A 22,373-nucleotide genomic window follows, 5' to 3' on the forward strand; every position below is an offset into this window, starting at 1 on the left:
GTAATAGACATTTATCTTAATAAACAAAATTAATACACAGGTTTTCATTATAAGTATATCACAATTAATTTTATTTATAGGATCAGAAATCTTGGAGGTAGAACCAAGATAGTGGAGCAAAGGCAGGAACTCACCCAACCTCTCCACCAAACCATTATAAATTCCTTTATATAATGAGTCTAAACAACTTTTAGAGCATCAGAACACCCCAAAAGATGGAGGAGAACATTTTTAGCCAAAGACAAATTAAAAGGTCAGCAGAAAAGAACTGTGGATCCCAAGGATGGAAGCTGAGTGCACAGTCATAGTGCAGGAAGCTCTGGTACAGATCTAATTCCAACCACTTCCCTGACCCCAGGTTCAGCAAAGCAGGACCTTGAATCATTAGCAATACTGGTGACTTCTAGAACTGTCAGCCCAGAGATACCAAAAAGGACTTGGAAGATCAACAAAAAAGGTCTGTGGTAACAAGGTAGGAATCTAGCACAATCACACAGACGGGGCTAGTGCACTCCAGCCGCAGCCCAGCCCCAACTTGGCCCCAACACCAGCTAAGCAGGATCCTGCTTTAGCAGAGCTATAGGGGGACACTCCTAACAGTTTCAGGGCAGAAAAAGAGCTTATGGTCAGATTTCTAGAAAGATTTCTGAAAACAGTTTCACAAAGCCTCTGAAGCTTGGGACAATGCACCCTTTACCTTAGAAACAGAGCCCTACTTTAACCAAGAGTTAAAAGTCAAGTAATTTTCTTAGTCAGAAAATGAGCAGACAATAGAAAAATTTTCTGACCATAGAAAGTTATGGTGATAAGGAGGATCAAATCACACACTCAGAAGATAACAAAGTCAAAGCTCCTACGTTAAAGAAAAGTATGAATTAGGCTCAGGTATAGGAGAGCTCAAAATGGACTTTGAAAATCAACTAATTTTAAAAATTAGGAAAAGAACCGAGAATGGTGTAAAAGAAAATACAAAAAGTAAATAAGGAGAAGAATATCTTAAAAAGCAAAACTGACCAAATGGGAAAGGAAAAAAAAAATCTCACTGAGAAAAATAATTCATAATTAAAACTAATGGTTTTATGAGAAATCAAGATATTATAAAGCAAAACAAAAAAAAATAGAAAAAATGTGAAATATTTCATTGGAGGTTTGGCAATTGTTAATGCTGTAAAGTTACCCATGTATATATCCTGTAAATAAAAGGCTATTAAAAATTAAAAAAAAAACAAAACAGTCACTATAACAGGATTAACACCTCTGGGATAGAGGCCAGCTATGCAGTTGAGTACCATTGATGGAGAATAGTGACCAAAGGAGAGTTCAAGAAACATTCAATGTGATGCAGATGGAAAAATTAAGAAGAGGAATTACAATATCAAAGAGCCACCCCAAATGACATACAAAGGAAGGCACTTAATAAATATTGTGAGTAATAAAGACCATAAAGGCCTGTAGAAAAGAATTACTGAGATAGGTATAGTTACTTTTTCTGCTCTCAGCTACAAGCCCTGTCCGTTTTTATTAACTTAAAAATAAAACTGTTTATGTTTCAAAAAAAAAAAAAAAAAAAAAAAGAAATATCTCATTGGAAAAACAACTGACATGGAAAATAGATCCAGGAGAGATAATTTAAAAATTATTGGTCTACCTGAAAGTCATGATTAAAAAAAGCCTGGACATCATCTTTCAAGAAATTATCAATTAAAACTGTCCTGATATTCCAGAACCATAAGGTAAAATAGAAATTGAAAAAAATCCATTGAAAAAAATCCATTGATCACCTCTTGAAAGATATCTCAAAATGAAAACTCCAAGGAATTATAGCCAAATTTCAGAACTGGATGCAAGCATCCAGAAAGAAACAATTCAAGTATGATGGAGTTTCAGTCAGGATGATACAAGATTTAACAGCTTCTATATTAAAGGATTGGAGCACTTTGAATATGATATTTCAAGGAGCAATGGAATTAGAATTACAACCAAGAATCATCTACACAGCAAAATTAAGTATAATCCTTCACAGGAAAAGGTCTTTCAACGAAATAGAGGATTTTCAAACATTCATGATAAAAAGACTAGAGCTGACAGCAATCAGGAGAATCATAAGGAGGAAATCAGGAAAATGATATCATAAAGGACTTAAAGGTTTATTTGTTTACATCCTCATTGGGACGATTGTTAGACTTTCTCATGCAGTTAGATTATAGCAGTTAGAAGGAATTTATATAGATAGAAGGCACCAGGTGTGAGTTGAATATAAAGGGATAATATCTTTTCAAAATGGTGAAATTAAGAGATGAGAGAGTAATGTCCTGGAAGAAAGGGAAAAGTAGAATGGAATGGTCTAAATTATAAACTTTTACAGTGGAGAGGAAGTGGGGGAGGAGAGAAATATTGAGTGAATCTTACTCTCATCAGAATTGACTCAAAAAGCAAATGATATACACACTTAATATGGGTATAGAAATCTAACATAGCCTGCAGGAAAATAGAAGGGAATGAGATATGAGAAAGGGGAAGGGTGATAAAAGAGGACATATTGTGGGATTGGAGTGGTCAGTAACAAAACACTTTTGAGAAGTGACAACATAGAAGAGGTAATAAATGGGAAGAAATACAGTTAGCAATATTAATTATAAAAAGAATTTTGAAGTAAACTTCTCTAATAAGGCCTCATTTCTCAAACATAGAGGGAAATGTGTCAAATTTATAAAAAATAAGAACCATGGCCCAATTGATAAATGATCAAAGATATGAGCTACACCCAAAGGATTATCAATTCATGTATATTCTTTGACCTAACAACACAACTAGGCATGAATACCAAAAGAGATGTTTTTTTTTTAAAAGAAAAATGATCTTTATGTACAAAAATATTAATAGCAACTCTCTTCTCAGGGCAAAACATTGAAAATTGAGAAGGGAATGGCTCAATAAATTGTTGTATGTGTTTGTGATGGAATATTATTGTTCTATGGGAAATGATGAGCAGCTTGCTCTCAAAAAAAAACTAGGAACATCTTCCATGAACTCAAGAAAAATGAAATGCCTTTCACATAAAGTAATAGCAATGTTCTGGAATGACCAGCTGTAAATGACTGTGCTATTCCCAGTAGAACAATGATCCAAGAATTTTCTGAAAGACTTATGATGAAAAATCCCTATCTATATCCAGAGAAGGAACTGATTGTGTATGAATACAGATTAAATCTCTCTCTCTCTCTCTCTCTCTCTCTCTCTCTCTCTCTCTGTGTGTGTGTGTGTGTGTGCATGCGCACATATGTGTGTCTGCCTCTTCTGTTTTTCATTTTATTTTTCTTGAGGGTTGGCTTTTTATTAGGATGGGAGCTCTATGTTTTCTTTAACAACATGACTTTTATGGAAATGTTTTGTATAACTTTACATATGGTTTCTTAATTTGGGGTGAGGATAAGGGAGAGAACATGGAGCTGAAAAAAATTTAAAAACAAATGTAAAAAATATATAATTGAGAAAGTGTTATATAAATAAAAATTTTAAAATATTGGATCAATCATAGATATATTCGTAACATTTTGAAGCTAGACGTGATCTTAAACCTCAACTTTGACTACAAAATTTCACAGAATTGGAGCAAATCACACATAAGACAATTCCCACTATACATAGCAAATAGTCATCTGTCCAGTGTTTGAAAACATCTAGGGAAAGGAAACCCATCACTTCTCTAGACGATTCCACTTCTGGAAAGTAATGACTGTTCAAATAGTAAATTTGTCTTGACACTTCCACCCATTGCTACTAGTCTGTCCTCTGGAGGCAAAAGGCTTAATCTCTTTCCCACATAAAATCCCTGTATATCCTTGAAGAGAGCTATTCCATAATTTCTTTAGTCTTTTCTTCTTCAGGCTAAGCATGTCCAATTCTTTCAACTAATTTTCATATCATAAATTAAATGTGTTTCAACATTATGGTCACTCTTCTCTGTATGTGCTTCAGCTTATCAATATTTTTCTTCAACTGTGCTGCCTAAAAAGAAATGAGTGAATGAATAAATAAATAACAGAATACTGCAACAATTTCAGGGTAAAAAGCGTTTGGAATTCTGACTGACATAATATACTACCAACTCATAAAACGAAATTAACTACAACTTCAAAATCTTTCCAGGCATATTTTAGTTAAAGCCATGTCTTGCTGAGCTTAAAGTTTGAAGCTGTTTTTTAAATTGAATATAAAATATTATATTTTATGTGGGAAGATGCCAAGATGCAAAGGTATATGGGAAGACCCTATTTCTCTTCATAACAAGAGAATATAAAGGCTATCCTTTAATAATTCAGTCATGATACATGTTTGATTCACCTTCTTTTCTAATAATCTATCTCTTAGATTGCATGCTTTTCACTTTTTTGTTTACTTAATATTTGCTTGGTAATTTGTTTAAGTTTAATTATGCTCACTGTGATTCTCCAAATCTTCTAGGTGAGCTAGAACTTTAAATCCAATAGAGCATCACTGACACAGTATTTATAAAAAAGGTGAATTTTTATTTCAAGGAAAAGTGTCATGATATTAAAAAATAGCATAGAAAGGCAACACAGTGAAGTAAAGGAAAAACTAGTCCAGCCCTCCCAACATTTACTTGCAATAACCTAAAAATAATGATTCAAATAAAATGCTGGAGTTCAATAGCCAGGTTGAGGTGACTTTTTTTTTCTAATTAAAAAAAAAAAAAGGAGGTAAAAAGGAGAGATCTGTGACATGTTATTGTAAGGATTGACCCAGAGCATATATAAGATATATGCATTGGTAATTTTCCAGCATTGAATAAATGGAACTGATTTTAATAATGAATAGAACTAGCTACACCCAGTGGAAGAACTCTGGGAAATGAGTGTGAACCCACTACATAGCATTTCCAATCCCTCTGTTTTTGTCTGCTTGCATTTTTGATTTCCTTCACAGGTTAATTGTACATTATTCAAAATCTGGTTCTTCTTGTGTAACAAAATAACTGTATGGATATGTATACATATATTGTATTTAATATATACTTTAACATATTCAACATGTATTGGTCTACCTGCCATTTGGAGGAGGGAGTAGGGGGAAGGAGGGGAAAAATTGGAACAAAAGGTTTGGCAATTGTCAATGCTGAAAAATTACCCATGCATATATCTTGTAAATAAAAAGCTATAATAATAATAAAAAAACAGAGTTGGACAAATGGTAAAATAGGTACAAAACAGCACTGGAGGAAAGGACTCCTTAAAAAGCATAATTGGTCAAATAAATAAAAAAAAAAAGGTAGGAAAACTTACTTAAAAATACTTACAAATTATAAATGGGAAAATTGAACCAAATGATTCTTATAAGACATTAGGAAGCAAAAATAACAAAGTCAAAAGGATGGGAAAAATGAGAAGAAAATGTAAAATATCTGATTGTAAAAATCACTCACTTGTAAAATAGAGCAAAAAGAGATAATTTAGAACTATTGGACCATCTGAATATCATGATAATAAGAGCCTAGAGATTATATTTCAAGAAAGCATAAAAGTGCTCCAATATCTTAGAAGCAGAAAGAAAAATATAAATTAAAAAAATCCACCACCACCATTGGAAAGAGATGCCAAAATATAAATTTCCATAGATATTATAGCCAAATTTCAGAGTTCCTATTGACAAGGATAAAATACGCTAAGAAGCCAGAAGAAAACTAACCAAATATTTTTGGACCACAGTCAGAATCCCACAATTTTTAGCAGTTACTATGTTAAATGAGCAGTGAACTTGGTATATGATATTCCAAACAGCAAAGAATCTAGGATTACAACTAAGAATAAGAATAATTTAGCCAGAAAAAAAACTGATTATAATTCTTTAGGAGAAAATGAATGTTTAATGAAGTAGAGCACTTCAAGTATTCATGATGGAAAGAGCAGCAAAATTTTCAAGAGTTAATACAATATGGTTTCTTCAGGTTTAATTCTGATCCTAATTAATTGTGCAGCTGTGGTATCAGCTCAAAATATATGTGCTAATAGACTAAATTTAGTAGTTATCTATCTAACGTTATATACTTGTCTGCATGTTATTAATTTCCTTATATTTTACATATTGTATGAATAGTTATATCATTTGTGTGTATATATATTTGCTAGTGCCTATGATGTTTGAAGGATTAATGCAATCAGTACACTGTCATGTGTCATTATCTATAGGGCAGGGATCTTAATATTTTTTCTTTTTTATCAGATGTAACTTTGATATTCTGGAGAGATTAATGTTTCTAAACTGAAATAATCAAATATGTTGGATTACAAAGGAAACAATGTTGAAATAAAATTATTAAAAGATTTAAAAACAAGATTGCAAATACAAAGTTAAGAAGTTTTGATGTTAATCTCTTTCCATTGAGATTATACTCTGAACATTTTCCATGAGACTGCCAAATATATTTCCTTGTTATATGTCACTATGTTTTATGCCTGATTTGATACAGATGATCAGATGACTATCAAACAAAGTTATATCAGTTGTTATCTATTTAAAGAAATGTCTGATTTCTATTACATGTACTAGGAGGCTAGAGAGTTGTTGGAAGAGAGTCTTTCAAGTGGAGTCTTCAAATGTAATCAAAATGTAACTGCAATAGTGGGATCTCCTATTATCTCTTTCAGAATATTTGGGATTTAAAAAATATCCTATAATGAAATCTATAATTTGTAAAAAAAAATTTCTACTCACATATTCATCAAGGATGCTTGTGATTCATGTGAAGATTATCCAAATGGAATTTATTTATTTTTTGAGTTGATAATGTGATGATCTTGGTTAATATTTGCTAATTTTCTCTTGATTATTTGGGGTTGGGGAGTGTGTGTGAGAGTTTGAGAAAGAAAGAAAAAGAGGGAGAGAGAGGAGAAGAAAGAGAGAATGTCCAAGATATTTCTAAATAATTGAAATCTCCTACTTTTTCAGGAATTGAAAATACATTTCTTAGTCCTCTAAACATTTTGTCATTGCCCCCTCAGATTTCTTTGAATGCTTTTTTTGGTGTAGTTACGTCCTCCCCTCCCTTTCCACATAGATATTTTCTTTTTTTCAATATTACCATTTTCAAAAATGAGCATATTAAAAAAGTGTGATGTACTAAATTTTCATTATAGATGATAGAAAAGAGTTTTGAAATAAAACAATTTATGTTTTTTTTTCCTATTCATTGCTTTTGAAGGAGAAAAACATTACAAGGACACCATAGAACAAAGGGCCTTAATCTTTGTGGTAAAACTGATTATAAATCCTCCCTTCTCCTTTCCTGTCCTTGAAAGGACCAGTATCAAAAGCTTCTTGTAAGATCAGCTCCATCTTACTGTTCTTAAAAAGAGTTTGTTTTCCCATCCTTTATGTGTTTTCTATCAGCTACATAGAAAATGGTACTCCACATACCCTCAATATTCTCCCCTTTTGTTTCTCTTTTCCTTTATTCCTCCTTCTCCCTTGAAAAGTGTTGTCTGTTAGACCAAAATTTCCACAGAGTACTATTTATTATATGTCTAACCTTAGAAAGGGGGAACTATATATTGAACCAAAAATTCTAATTACAGCAACAGTAATCCTTTGCTGACTCTCTTTCCAGTGAGTGCCTTCCTAAGTTAGATTTGAATAAGTTTAGTGTTTCCTTTTTTAGTAATTCTATGAAATATTGACTTGCAATTGTGATATAGTGGAAAGATTCCTTGGGCTTTGGGTTGAAAATTCTACAACAAATTACTTCTAATTGTATTCTGAAGTGATATTACTTACTGGATCTGTCACCAATATGTCTATAAATGATTTCCTTCACTGACTTTGATTGTTTTGTAAGTAATACTAGTCATGATTTTGAATCATGATCCTTTTATCTATATCTTATCCATAATTTTAAACCTTAAATATAATGTTACCTTTGATGGGCATATTTCTCTGTTTTTGATGTGATGAAACATTTGCTGAATGAGGTAGTTTTGAACCTGTTTTGGGGAAAAAAATTTTCTTCATTTTTAGAGAACCTGTCTTCTAGGACATTTTATTCAACTTTTGGGTAGCTTTATTGCTTAGAAAAATGTGTTCTAATGCTATCCATATCCAATCTGAAAACAGATTGAAGCATGTATTTTAAACTTTATCTTTACTGAGGATTTTTTTGGGTGAATTTATATTTTCTTTCACAACATAACTTTTAAGGAAATATTTTGTACAACTTCACATATACCTTCTCAAAGAGAGGTGGTAGTAATAGAGAAAGGGGGAGAATCTGAAAGTTTTAAAAGTAAATCTTAAATTTAAATGTTAAAATTTGTTTTACATGTAAGTAGGGAAAACAAAATATTAGAAAAATGTTCTAATATAATAATAATAATAATGATAATAATAATAATAGAGTAATGTAAAGTCTATATTTGACTCTTCATATATTGCAAAAGTAAATTCAGTCAGTTCTCTTTTCTACATCATGTCCTTTAAAATATTCAAAATTGAATTTCTGGTATGCCATATCTTTTTGTCTCCAGGTTAAATATTACTAGTTCCTTCAAAATATTCTCACATGCAATTAACTAAAACATTAACTAAAGGACTTTTACCATTTTGATTGCCTTTTTCTGGATATTATCCTTTTTGACTTGTTATGATTCTTACAAGGTACTAAGACAGTGGAATTGATAGAGACAATAATTATCTAATTTAGCATGGTGAAGTAGGATTGATCTGATCCTACAAAGAGATATTATGGGCCAGAACTTGAAACAAGGTACTAAGTGGAATTGAGGAAACAATGGTTAAATCTAATTCAACACTGATTTAATCCTACAACAAATAATGGTTTCCTAGTAATGTAATGATTGGCATGTACTCAGGGTACAGCATATAAGCAAGAAGCTCTCAAGGCCAGACACAGAAGCCCACAAGCCTACTCTCGGAGGCAGAGTCAGATTCATTCCATATTCCACCTTTGTGCTGGCTGGAGACATTTGGAGGGAGCTAGAGGCTGAATCTGGCAAAGGCAAAGGACTAGTGGCAGGAACCAAGGAGAGAGATAGGCCTCTAAGAAAGCTAATTGGGTCCAAGGAAGGAGACAAAATTTAAAAGGAAACAATAAAGGATTTGGCCTTTAATCCCTGGCTGCATCTGAGGTGATTATTACTCTGAACAGAAACTAAGGCTGCCTCCAGAAGCCCCTCAAGAAACCTGCTCCCAGAGAAGATTATATTTTTAGAGAAGAACATTACATTGACTTTCAAGGAATCTTATAACATCTAAAGATTACACATAAGGGAAACCTCATTTCACTAGGTCTTTTAAAGTTGTGTTCTACTTTGCTATGTCAACTGTGTTTTTGTTTAAATAAACAAGAGAAAATAAATACATCAGCCAGTAGATAAAATTAGTTCAAATTGTTTTTGTTGTTGTTGTTTTATGAAAGTGGCATAGTAAGAATATTAGTTAGAAAGGAATTTTTCCTATGACTTGTCAAAGTATTATAAATATGTAATCATCAAAAATTTTCTGGTGCTGGCTAAAAAATAAGAGTGGTGGATCAGTAGAGTAGACTTAGTACAGAAGACACAGTAATCAATGACAAAATTAACTTAGTATTTGATAAACCCAAAGACTAATGTTTTGGGGATAAGTACTCACTATTTGCCAAAAAATCTGTGGGAAAAACTAAAAAACAATAAGAAACAAATCAGTTATTGACTGTCATCTCATACCATACCAAGATAAGTTCAAAATGGAAGCATGATTTTGACATAGAGAATGACAACATAAGCAAATTATAAGCACAAGGCATAATCTACTTATCAGACCTATGGGAAGGGGGGAAACTCATGATCAAATAAAATAGAGCATTACTAAATGCAAAGTAGATAATTTTGATTGTATGAAATCAAAAAAGGTTTTTACAAACAAAACCAAAGCGAGGAAAATTAGAAGGAAAAAAGAAAACTGGAAAACAATCTTTACAGCAAATGTCTCTGATAAAGGCTTCATTTCTCAAATATATGGAAAACTGATTCAAATTTATAAGACTACAAGGCATTCCCAATAGATAAATGGTTAAAGGTTATGAACAGGCAGTTTCTGAATGAAGGAATCAAAGTTATCTATAGCATATGAAGAAGTGCTCTAGATTACTTTTGCTTAGAGAAATGCAATTTAAAAAAACTCTTAGATGCTACCTATCCAATTGACCAATATAACAAAAAAGGAAAATGTAAATCTTGGAGAAGATGTGGAAAAAATAGGACATTAATTCACTGTTGTTGATCCAACCATCTAGAAAACCATTTGGAACTATATTCAAAGAGCAACCAAACTGCATTTCCTTTGACCTTGCAATACCATTCTAGAGTGCATCCCAAAGAAATCATAAAAATGAGAAAAGGACCTTTATTTGCAAAATATTAATAGCAGCCTTTTTTAATGGTGGCAAAATGTTGGAAAACTGAGGAATGACTGAACAAATTGTGGTATATAAGTGTAATGGAATACTATTGTGCAATAAGAAATAATTTATAGGTAGATTTCAGAAAAACCTCAAAAAACTTGTAGGAACTGGTACTAAGTAAAAATGAGTGGAACCAGGAGAATATCATACACAGTACTGGCAACATTATTTTATGATCCAGTATGATTGACTCAGGTCTTCTCAGAAACACAGTGACCCAAGACAAGTATAAAACACTGAGGAATGAAAACACTCTCCATAATTAGATAAAGAATTTGTATCCTGAATGCAAATCAAAACATTATATGTATGTATATATATGAATATGATTTAGTTACTTCACTCTTATGCTTTTCTTCTTTTGATTTAATTGTTCTTTCACAACTGTGGTTAATATGGAAGTACATACTTTACATGATAGCACATGTCAAATTATATCAAACTTCCTACCATCATCAGAAGGGGGAAAATGAAGTGAGGTAGGTAGGTAGAAAACTTTGAAAATCAAAATTCTATAAAAATGAATGCTATATATACTTATTATGTATCTAATTTATATTTTAATATATTTAACATCTACTGGTCATCTTGCCATCTGGGGGAGAGGGTAGAGGGAAAGAGGGGAAAAATTGGAACAAGAGATTTGGCAATTGTCAATGCTGTAAAGTTACCCATACATATAACCTGTAAATAAAAGGCTATTAAATTAAAAAAAAATGAATGCTAAAAATCTTTATGTAATTGGGGAAAAAGAAAATATTATTTTAAAAAACATATATACTTCCAGGGGGAAAAAAGTATATATGTATGTAAGACCTTGCATAAGAAAGTTGCATTCATATAATATAATATAATATAATAAATAAATAATATAATAAATATTAAAATGTTATATAAATTCTAGATATAATATATGTGTGAAAAAATGCAAAAATTTAGGTTACATCAGTATTAAAGTATATGTGTAGAGAACATAAGTTTCTATGAAGATGGGATTTATACTTTCTTGTGCCTAAAACATTTCATTTAGTAGCAGCATGGAGATACTACTAAAAACTTCTCCCAAATAAGAATCAATTCTTTTAATATATATCAAAATATTGTTAGGAGCCAACCATAGTATTTGCTTAACAGGGAATTTAATTTAACGTTCAAAAACTCATTCTTTCTTTTTTCCATAATTGTTGATGGTGGCCCACATTCTGAGAGAATGATTGAAATAAAAAAAATATATGACCAAAATTTTGGTTTTGAAAATTGTTAAGTCAAGGGAATAGGTCAATGCAAATGCACTAACATTCTTGGTTTTATCCAGTGACTCTCAAAGCTTTAAATAGCCCATGTTCCTGAATGTAAAAGATTCTATTTCCAGCATCATCAGGGACTTTCAAAGTCATCTTTTGTAATTTATTCCCTGCGTCCAATTTTAGAATTCTTTATAAAGGTTTGAATCAGAACATTCATACATCTTTTTATATTATGACTTCTTTCAAAACACAGGAGGATAGAGAATGAAAAGAATTAAAATTTGAGAAACATGGGGAGAATTATATTTCTGTCTTCACCCTTTTATTTTACTCCAAACCTTCAGGGTAGAACAGATACCACAAATTCACAGTTTGGATAGAAATACATGTTGGATTTCTGAACTTGTAGAAATTCTTCTACAGTATTTCAGTAGGTTGATTTATATCTTAAGAATGAATGCAACTTTCTTATGCAAGTTCTGACATACATACTTTTCCCCCCTAGAAATATTTTAGAATGAACTTTGGTGAAGTTATTATAGTTGTTATTAAAGAATTACTCTAACCTATGCATCTCTTCACTGATTTTAGAAATATTATTTCCCCATTGAGTTAAACACTTTCATAAATGAAAGGGACCTTATAAAACATTTAAATCAGACTTAAAGCTTGAATTCCTATGACATCATTTTAGATCTACTTAGAGATCTCTAGTAAATAAACAACATCTGGAGCTGTTCATTGCATTGATGGGTGGCTAGGGTTTTGGAGAGCCCTTTTTTTAGGCTAAATCGAAATCTGTATTCTCTGTAGATATCACCTATGAACAGAAGACCTGAAGCCAGCAAGTTTGAAGTTGGGATAAATACAGGCACTCAAAACATTGAACAACTTGCAAAAGGAGGTCTAACAGAGAACAAATAAATAAAAAGGATATAGTGGTATTTTGTGTACAAGGACTTGGTTTTTCTTATTTTCCATGTGAAAACACATGTGCTCATCAGAGTGGGATGTAATGATTGTTGTCTTTAGACATTCACCATGTCTGGTGGTTCTCAGATAAGACAGAATCTTCTATGCCCTTTGATGACCATGAAGCTACAACAATACAACCATAAGCTAGCAAGCTGCATTAAGAGACTTTGAGGCATACTCCATCCCCAAGTGGTAACATCCTGACTTTGTCACCTTTTCCTACCTATTTTGGAAGTAGGTGAAAAGATAATCTATTGGTCCTATCACACTTTTGGTAAATAATAACTTATGATTATAGTTCTTTAAGACTATCAAAACACATTATATATACTAATTTCCATTTATATTTCTAAATAATCCCATAAAGTTGCTATTTTATATATCAACTTTTTTTTTTTTTTTTTTTTGACAAAGGAGGAAACTGATAATTAAAAAGTCGAAGGATTTTTCTGAAAAATGTCAGAAATGGGATTTGAAAAGAGCACTGCCTGACTTTATTTCTGGGCATTTAGATTTTCTGTGCTACCACTGATCTATTCCACTCTTCAACCAGACATTCCAGAGACCCCCTATTGCCAACTTTTGCCTCCTCATAACAGCCTAGCAACCAATACCTGAATCGCTACCTAATTATCATTATTCTTTCTAGTCACATAGGCTAAAGAATCTCACTTCTAATACTCTCTTTCACATAAAAAGTAGAATAAAGTAAAATAAAATCATCTACTAATTCAAGTTATGCAATTCTTCCTGGCAATAAAGAAATCTTTTGCAATCTTGAATCAATATTAATTCATAATCAAAATGAGATTTGGAGGAAATTGAGCATCAGTTTTTACTACTTTGATTGTAATCACTGTGCCTATTGACATTTATAAGATGGAGTGCAATACTGCTCAAATCTTTATACCATCCTTTACATAAAAAAGAAAATATGAAAGAAAAATAGAAATAGGGAAATAAATATTTTTCTTGGATTTAAAAAGGCATGGATTATTCTAGCAGAACACCCACTTTATGCCATTCTTTTCCCCTTCGAGCTGCCTCATCAGTTCATTTTAATAATGCCATAGCAGGGAATCAATGTGTTGTCTCCATGTTAATGGATATAAACTTGTCCCACCTCCAGAATGCATGCAAAAGGCTTTATAGGGTAGGATTTATTGTGAAAATTGCAGTAAAAGTATTGATGTTCCCATCAGTTTGGGCCCCAGCCTATAATTAATAGCTTGTTTCCTTCCTTTTAAATGGAAGCAATCAAGTTCTAAGCTAATTATGTATGGGTAAGCCATAAATTACAGTTAAACCTAACAGAAAAATCTGGTTTTGAAATAAATGACATTTAGAAGTTTGGAAAAGAAAATGCATATGAAACTTGATTTGCCATTTCAAGACCCTCATTCTGAACCAAAGAGAGAGAGAGAGAGAGAAAGTATTGTTTACTTTCTAAAATGATTATTATCCACTGGAAACTGATTCATCTCCAGTCAAAGCTGTCATTAACTAACTGTAGTATTCTCCATATAATCACAGCCAGCTTACAGCGAGGTTCTCCCCGCCCCCAACCTCCATAGTATACAACTTCTTAGCTTTATAAGCAATGCATTTGTCACAGCTGTGAAAACTTAATATCTATTCAAGCTCGTACAATCCCCTTTACCTCCACCACTGTGTTCAATATTAATAATATTTAAATCTTAATAGTTGTTTTTAGCAAACCACAAATTTATTTATCATATTATTACATTTATTGATCTAAAATCGACCATGAGTCAGTTAGTAATTTTTGACAAACCACTTCAAAACATATTATTCAGCATGAGTTTCTTGCTTAAACAATATCTATTTCTATTTTGTTTCATTTTGAAATAATGATGGAGATTCATATAGTGCTTTGTACTTTCGGTGAGAATAAGTACAGTTTAGGATTTGCTTCTGATATACACTTGTGATAGGGCCATGAGAAAGTCATTTAATTTCTGAGTGCCACGGGTAACTCTAAACTTTATCTCCAGATACCCATTTATGATAATAGGAGGGATTTTCACATTTGTATTTTGCATAGATATAAAATCATAGATGTGAAGGTTGTCAATTCCTCATCCCCAGTCCAGATGAATATGAGTATGTGAATATATTTGTGTTTTCACAGTTTTCCAATATACTAAAAATGACAAAATTTGTAAGTGGGCAAGAACCTTAGCAGTTTTTTAGCCTTTGTCATATGCTAAATTAATCCCCACCATAATAAACCCCATCTTTTGTTTTAAGACATCTAAGTGGGAGGCAAAAGGGCACAATGGATAGAACACCAATCCTGGAATCAATAGGACTTGCGTTCAATCCAGCCTCAGATATTTACTAGCAAGTCACTTAACCTTGATAAAAAAGAAGGAAAAAAATATCTAAAGAGGAGGAAAACTTCACTGCTAATAACAACCAACTGCACTTCTGAATGTCTTTAATTATTGGAAAACTTTTTGGAACATGAAGTCTAAATTTGCTTCTTTGCAATTTTTACTTATTGCTGCAGATTTTGTCTTCTGAGACCAAACAAAACAAATTTAATTTTTGATTCATATAACAGCCATTCAGAGATGGGAAGATAGTTTTCTTGACTCCCTACCTCAGACTCCACTTATGTCTCCTTTTCTTTAGGCAAAATGTCTGGTTTCTTTTTTAAAATTTTATTATTATAGCTTTTTATATACCAAACATATACATGGGTAATTTTTCAACATTGATCTTTACAAAATCTTCTGTTCCAACTTTTCCCCTCCTTCTCCCCATTCCCTACCCCAGATGGCAGGTAGTCCAATACAAGTTAAATGTTAAAGTATATGTTAAATCCAATATATGTATATGTATGTACATATCTATCTATCTATATCTAGATCTATCTATCTATCTATATACACAGTTATCTTGCTGCACAAGAAAAATCAGATCTAGAAAGAAAGAAAAAAACTTGAGAAGGAAAACAAAAATGCAAGCAAACAATAACAGAAAGAGTGGAAATGCTATGTTATGGTCCACACTCATTTACCATAGTTCTCTCTCTGCGTGTAGATGGTTCTCTTCATTACTAAACAATTGGAACTGGTTTGAATCATCTCATTGATAAAGAGAGCCACATCCATCAGAATTGATCATCATATAATCTTGTTGTTACTATGTATAATGATCTCCTGGTTCTGCTTATTTCACTTAGCATCAATTCATGTAAGTCTCTCCAGACTTCTCTGAAATTATCCTGCTGGTAATTTCTTGGCCATATGTCTGGTTTCTTTAATTGGCCTTCATATATCATGGATTTCATACCTTTCACTATCCCACTTGCCCTTTTCTGGGTATTCTTCAGAATATCAGTATCCTTTCTGTAACTGTAGCACCCCAAAACGGAATACAGTTCTCCAAATAAAGTGTGATGACAGGGAGTATGGGAGGATATTACCGTCCATATGAGGCTTCAGATTGCATTCAATTTTGACTGACATATTACAATACTGATTCATATTAATCTTGAAATCCACTAAAAACCATCAGGACTTTTTTTTTTTTAGAAAAGAACTTTCTATCTATTCATTCTTCCATTATCTTATAACTGTGAAGTTGATTTTTTTTTCTTTGTACTCATGTGTAAGATTTTATATTTCTTTTTTATTGCATTCCATTATATTAGAGTCAACCCAATTCTGTAGGCTTCTAAGGTCCCTTTGTATCCTGACTGTCATCTAGAATATAACAATCCCTTCCAAGATTTTGTCATCTGAAAATTTGATGAACAACATCTATGTCCGTATTCACATCACTGATAAATATATTAAACAATATGAAACCAAGCCCAGACCCCTCACCTCTTGACATCTTCATTTTAACAAAGAAAATGTTAAGGAAAACGGTATAAAAAGAAACTTCTGATACTATATGGAAAATGCCATACTAGTAATACCTCTATTATTCACAACTTTCAAGATGGGGAAATTTAAATTTATTTTCCTTTCCTCCTTTACCATGTAACTACAAGATGATAAAATGTTAATTTTTTAATAAAGTGTTGATTTCTTAGAAATAATGAAACAAGCCCTTGATTGAAATAGATGGGTGACTCTTCATTGTTGTATGGAAGATAAATGTTTGAATAAATAATAGATACTGAGGAGTTAGTCAAGGTGGTTTTGGGAGACTAGCAATTTGAGAAAGAACTTGACCACTGAGAATGCCTCCTGAGGGTGAGGAAAGAATTTTCAACTCCTAAAATCTCAGAATCTTATAAAAATATTGCCAAGCAGATCACTTACCCATTTGTCTTTCTAGAGTTCATCAATCACTTTTCTTCTATTAGAAAGCAGAAACTATACAATCCAGAAATACATCTAGACAAAAAAGATATTCCCTTTAGGTTAAAAAACAATTTCAAATAACATGGTCCCTCACAGCAGAGAAGAGAGTTAACTCAAGAACTCAAGTTAGTAATGGAAACAAACATAAAGAAGGTTGGAAATAATACAGAAGTGAGTTGGGCTGTTTTGTTTTTGTCTTTGTTTTTTTTTTTTTTTTTTTTTTGTTTTGTTTTTTTTTTTTTGGCTTTTGTCTTTCCTGCATATGTAATTCACTGCCATTGTCTAGTCTACTAAGATTGTGTCCATTTTTCTCATGGATGCTATACATATTTATGAAAGAGTATACTTAAAGTATGTGGAAGGAATGTTTCATGGTTATTATTTTCACGTGGAAAAGCTAGATAGTTCAGTGGAGAGAACACTAGGTCTGGAGTGAAGAAAATATGAGTTCAAAACTGTCCTCGGATATTTGTGTGTATGATCCTGAACAAATCACTTAACTTCTGCCTGCCTCAATTTCCTCATCTCTAAAATGAAGCTGATGATAGAGATCATATCTCAGAGTTGTTGTGAGGGTCAAATATGATAATAACTGAAGAGTGCTTATTGTAGTGTCTGACATATAATAGGCACTATATAAATATTAGTATTATTACTAATTGTTCATCTGTATCACTTTAATAATATTGCTTTTAAGTGATTGTATTTCCTAATTGAATATTAAGAGGAAGTACACATGTGTAAAATGATACATGGAGTTTTAGAACCGGGTGCTCATAAGATGCCACTGGAATTTCTGGAAATGGCAGGTACCATCTGAGAATCCAATTTATGAGCATATATTTTGGGAGAATTATTTAGAAAATGAAGGAAGGAAAGCAAGATGGAAGAAAGGAAGGAAGAAAAATATATATTTAAAGGTTCCCAAGAGCATTTTATAAATCTTTTATTTAATCATTAGAACAATTCTGAGAGCTAAGTGCAATAATTATCCCTATTTTATAGATGAGGCAATTGAGGCAGATAGTGGTTAATTTATTGTCCAGTGTTATACAACTAGTAAATATTTGAACTTAAATTTCAACTCAATTCTCTCTGCCCTTTGGCCCAGTGTTCTGTCTACTTAGCCATTAATCTACCTCTATGATACACATGCCATTACTCTATAGGCAGGTAGAAATGTAATGAACATTATTATATTGTTTTATATATAAATATTTGAGTTTATGTATGTGTATATAAAGCAAAGTACTTGTGTAAAATTTGTAAAATATATTTACACCTATACATATTTGAAAGAGTTTTAATATTGGCAAAGTATATCATATATACACATGTTGCTATTACAGTTGTTATTATAATCTTCATTTTCAGCTGAAGAAGATGAGATACAAAGTCATTAACTGAATTGGCCATGTTCAAAAATATGTTTCAAGGACAGTTTTAGGACCAAAGTCTTTGCTGGCTTCCAAGTTCAACATGCTTTTCACTATACTACATCATCACCAAAAGGAGAGAGAACTTAACAATGGAAAAATGTATAATAAATTAAAAAACGAATATCTTTTGAAGGTCTGTTTCATCTGAATAGGCTATGATCTTGTGCTTCTGTAATCTAATTCTTACTGTAAGAATAATTTTTATCATACAGTCACTATGATTTTACAATGTAATTTATAATACATATAGATACATACACAGTCTTGGAAATTCCTTGTGATTATGCCTACTGTGTATTTCAGTTCAACAAATATTTATTAAGCCTCTATTGTGTAAGAATATAATGTTAAGTAACAGTTACAACTTAAATTTATAGAGGATTTTAAGTTATACAAAGAGCTTTGTTTACAGCAATTCTGTAAGTTTGTGACTCATCTCCATGAGGCTCAAGAAAATTCAGTGACATACTTGCAGTTGACTTGGAAGTAAATGTAAAATGGGGATTGAAATTTCATTCCTTCCTTAGTCTGTGCCAGAGCATATTCTACTCTATCCATCAACCCCATAGTTCCAAAGTTGGATACAAAATTTAAAAAAGATCTACCCCTTGCCCTTTTGTAGCATACAAATTTCAAGAAATATTTTAAAGAATGAACGGAATGACTGTATTAAATAAAACATTAATAATGATGATAAAAACCACCATAACAATAATAGCTAACATTTATGGAGCACTTAACTATAGCCAGATAACATGTTAAACACTTTATAATTATTATCTTTTTTTTTTAGTTTTGTGTCATATTTAGAAAAGATGGGAAATAATTTGGGGTAATTCATTAAAGATACCGGGAGCGAAAGGAAAGGAAGGAAGGAGAGAATAATAGAGAGAGAGAGAGAGAGAGAGAGAGAGAGAGAGACAGACAGACAGACAGAGAAAGACAGAGACAGAATGAGAATGAGAATGAAGGAAAAAATGCAACATAGTTTAACAAAATATAATCCAAACTCACCCATACTGGCTTCCCCTATGCTATAATGTTATCAGTTTACTACTCACCATTCTCCTTTAAAAGGTACTAAGCATATTTGGTCCAATATTGATGAAAAGAAAACTGTTAATTAACATGTACTTGATTTTTTATATGTAATAAGTAAATTAGATCACAAATTCTCTGAAAAGTTATTTAATTTTAATTCCCAAAAGGAGTTCAACTTTAATCTGGGTTTTAATTGGGATTTTCAAATTTGTTCTTTTTCAAGCTTTTTTAATTGCATGCCTAATTCATTGATCTTCTCTTAATCTATATTATTCATGTAGATATTTAGATATATAAAATATAAAATTTCTCCTAAGAACTACTTGGGCTGCATCCCATAGTTTTTGGTATGTTGTCTCATTAACTGTCATTTTCCGGGATGAAATAAGAATTGTTTCTGTAGGGGCAGGTAGGTGGTGCAGTGGATATAGAACCAGCCCTGAAGTCAGGAGGACCTGAGCTCAAATCTGACCTCAGATACTTAACACTTCCCAGCTGTGTGACTCTGGGCAAGTCACTTAACCCCAATTGTCTCAGCAAAAAAGAAAAATAAAACAAAAACACAAAAATTGTTTCTGTGATTTGCTGTTTGACTCATTCATTCTTTAGAATTAGATTATTTAATTTCCAATTAACTTTTACTCTATCTTTCCCTGGCACTTTATTGAATATATTTTTTATTGCACTGTGGTGAAAAACTGTTTTTGCCTTTTTGCATTTGATTTTGAAATTTTTATACTCTAATAAATGGTCAATTTTTGTTTAGGTGCCATTACTCCTGAGAAAAAAGGTGTATTCCTTTCTTTCCCCATTCACTTTTCTCCAGAGGTCTATCATTTCTAGGTTTTATAGAATCATATTAACCTTTCTAGTTTCTGTCTTGTTTATTTTGTGGTTAGAGCTGCCTAATTCTGAGAGGAGCAGGTTGAGATTTGCCACTAATATAGTTTTGCTGTCTATTTATTCCTCTGATTGGCTTAAAATCTTCTCTATGTATTTGCATGCTCTACTACTTGATGCATAAACATTTAGTATTATTACTATTTCATTATTTACAGTACCCTTTATTGAGATGTACTTTCTCTTCTTTTTAATAAGATTTAATTTTGCTTTTGCTTTATCTGAGATCAGAATTGCTACCCCTGCTTTTTTTCCCCTTCAGCTGAAGTATAATAAATTCCATTTCAGTCTTTTACTTTTTACTCTGTATGTGTATCTCTATGTCAGATGTGTTTCTTGTAAACAACATATTTAAGATTCTGTTTTTAATCTACTCTGCTATATGCTTTCATTTTATGGGAGAGTTTATCCCATTCACATTAACAATTATGATTACCAGCTCTGTATTTCCCTCCATCCTATTTTCTCCCTTGCATATACTTTTGTTCTCTCTTTCCACCCTATCCTTAGTCCTGTGTTTTTAACCCACTTTACTCACAACCTTATTTTCTATCACCCCCTTTCCCTTCTCTTACCTTTTCCCCTAGTGTTTCTGCCCTCTCTTCTCTCCTGCCCCTTTCTTTTCTTTCCTCTTTCTCTTCCTGCTTCTTCATAGAGTTAGATAAATTTCTATACCCAACAGAAAGATTGTTATTCCCTCTTAGAGGCAAAACTATTGAGATCAAGCTTCAGACTATGCTCATTGCCCTCCCTTCTTTGCCTGGATTGTAATAGGTCTTTTGTGCCTCTTCTTGCGAACTAATTGTCCCATTATATCTTCCCTTTCCACTTTTCCAGTACATACCTTTTCCCACCCTTTAAATGCCTTTTTCTTTGATGTCATCACATCAGGGACCATTCACAATCACACCCTCAGAGTGTGTGTGTGTGTGTGTGTGTGTGTGTGTGTGTGTTATATTATATTACCCGTTTACTTTTCTGTGCTTCTCTTGAGTCCTGTGATTGTAGGTTAAATTTTCTTTTTAGTTCTGATTTTTCAATAGAAATGATTGAATGTCTCTTACTTCTTGAAGCTCCATCTCTTCCCTTGAAAGATGATGCTGAATCTTGTTGTTAGCTGATATCTTTTGTTTGTTTTTAGATAACCTTTAGTCCCTAATGTACTTTCTAAAATTGAACACCTTATTGTAACAAGAAAAAAAACAAAATAGACCTAGAAATCTTTGTCAGGGTAGACAACATTGCACACTCATACATTTTGACCTTTTTCCTGGAAGGTAGGAAGGTAATTTTATTTAGGTCAATGAACTAGTGTACTTTTAAAGAGGCTTGGGTCTCTCAAGAAAAAAAAAATTTTTTTTCAGAAATTGTTGCAACTCATTTTATGAAAAGAAAAATATCATTTCCAAGTAAAGCCATTATCCTGATAATATAGGGTCAGCAGCCACTCTCAGGAGCTGTTTCAGAAACTAATTTCTTCTTCTTCTGGCCTTGTATTTGGTCTGACTAAAAGAGAACCTTCAGTGAGTGATACAGCCATTAGGTTTACCAAATTCCTGAATCTCACTTCTCCTTTCCTCTATTTTTTCTTATCCATTTTATTTCACAGATTCACAGGACCCAGTCTGAACCTTCCCTGTGGAATCAGCTAGAGGCTTAAATTAGTGTTATTCTAATATGCAGCAGAGAGCACAACTTTCTTTATAGCTAAGATATCATTATACAAGAAGCTGCGATATATGATATTCATTCTCAGACACTGCAAAATCTTGTAAAAGCTGGGTTCACATCATCTGTCAGGTTGGTTAGAGTGCTCAGATTAGTAAAACACTAGAAAAGCTTGTCTCTACATAGATGTTTCTAGATTCTGTTCGTTCCTAATTTAAATTCAGTTTCATTTCTATAAGGAATGATTTAAGTTTCAGGACCTGGAAATACAGAAAAGTCAGCTACT

This window comes from Sarcophilus harrisii, chromosome 4 (assembly GCF_902635505.1).
Source record: "Sarcophilus harrisii chromosome 4, mSarHar1.11, whole genome shotgun sequence".
NCBI classification, from domain to species: Eukaryota; Metazoa; Chordata; class Mammalia; order Dasyuromorphia; family Dasyuridae; genus Sarcophilus; species Sarcophilus harrisii.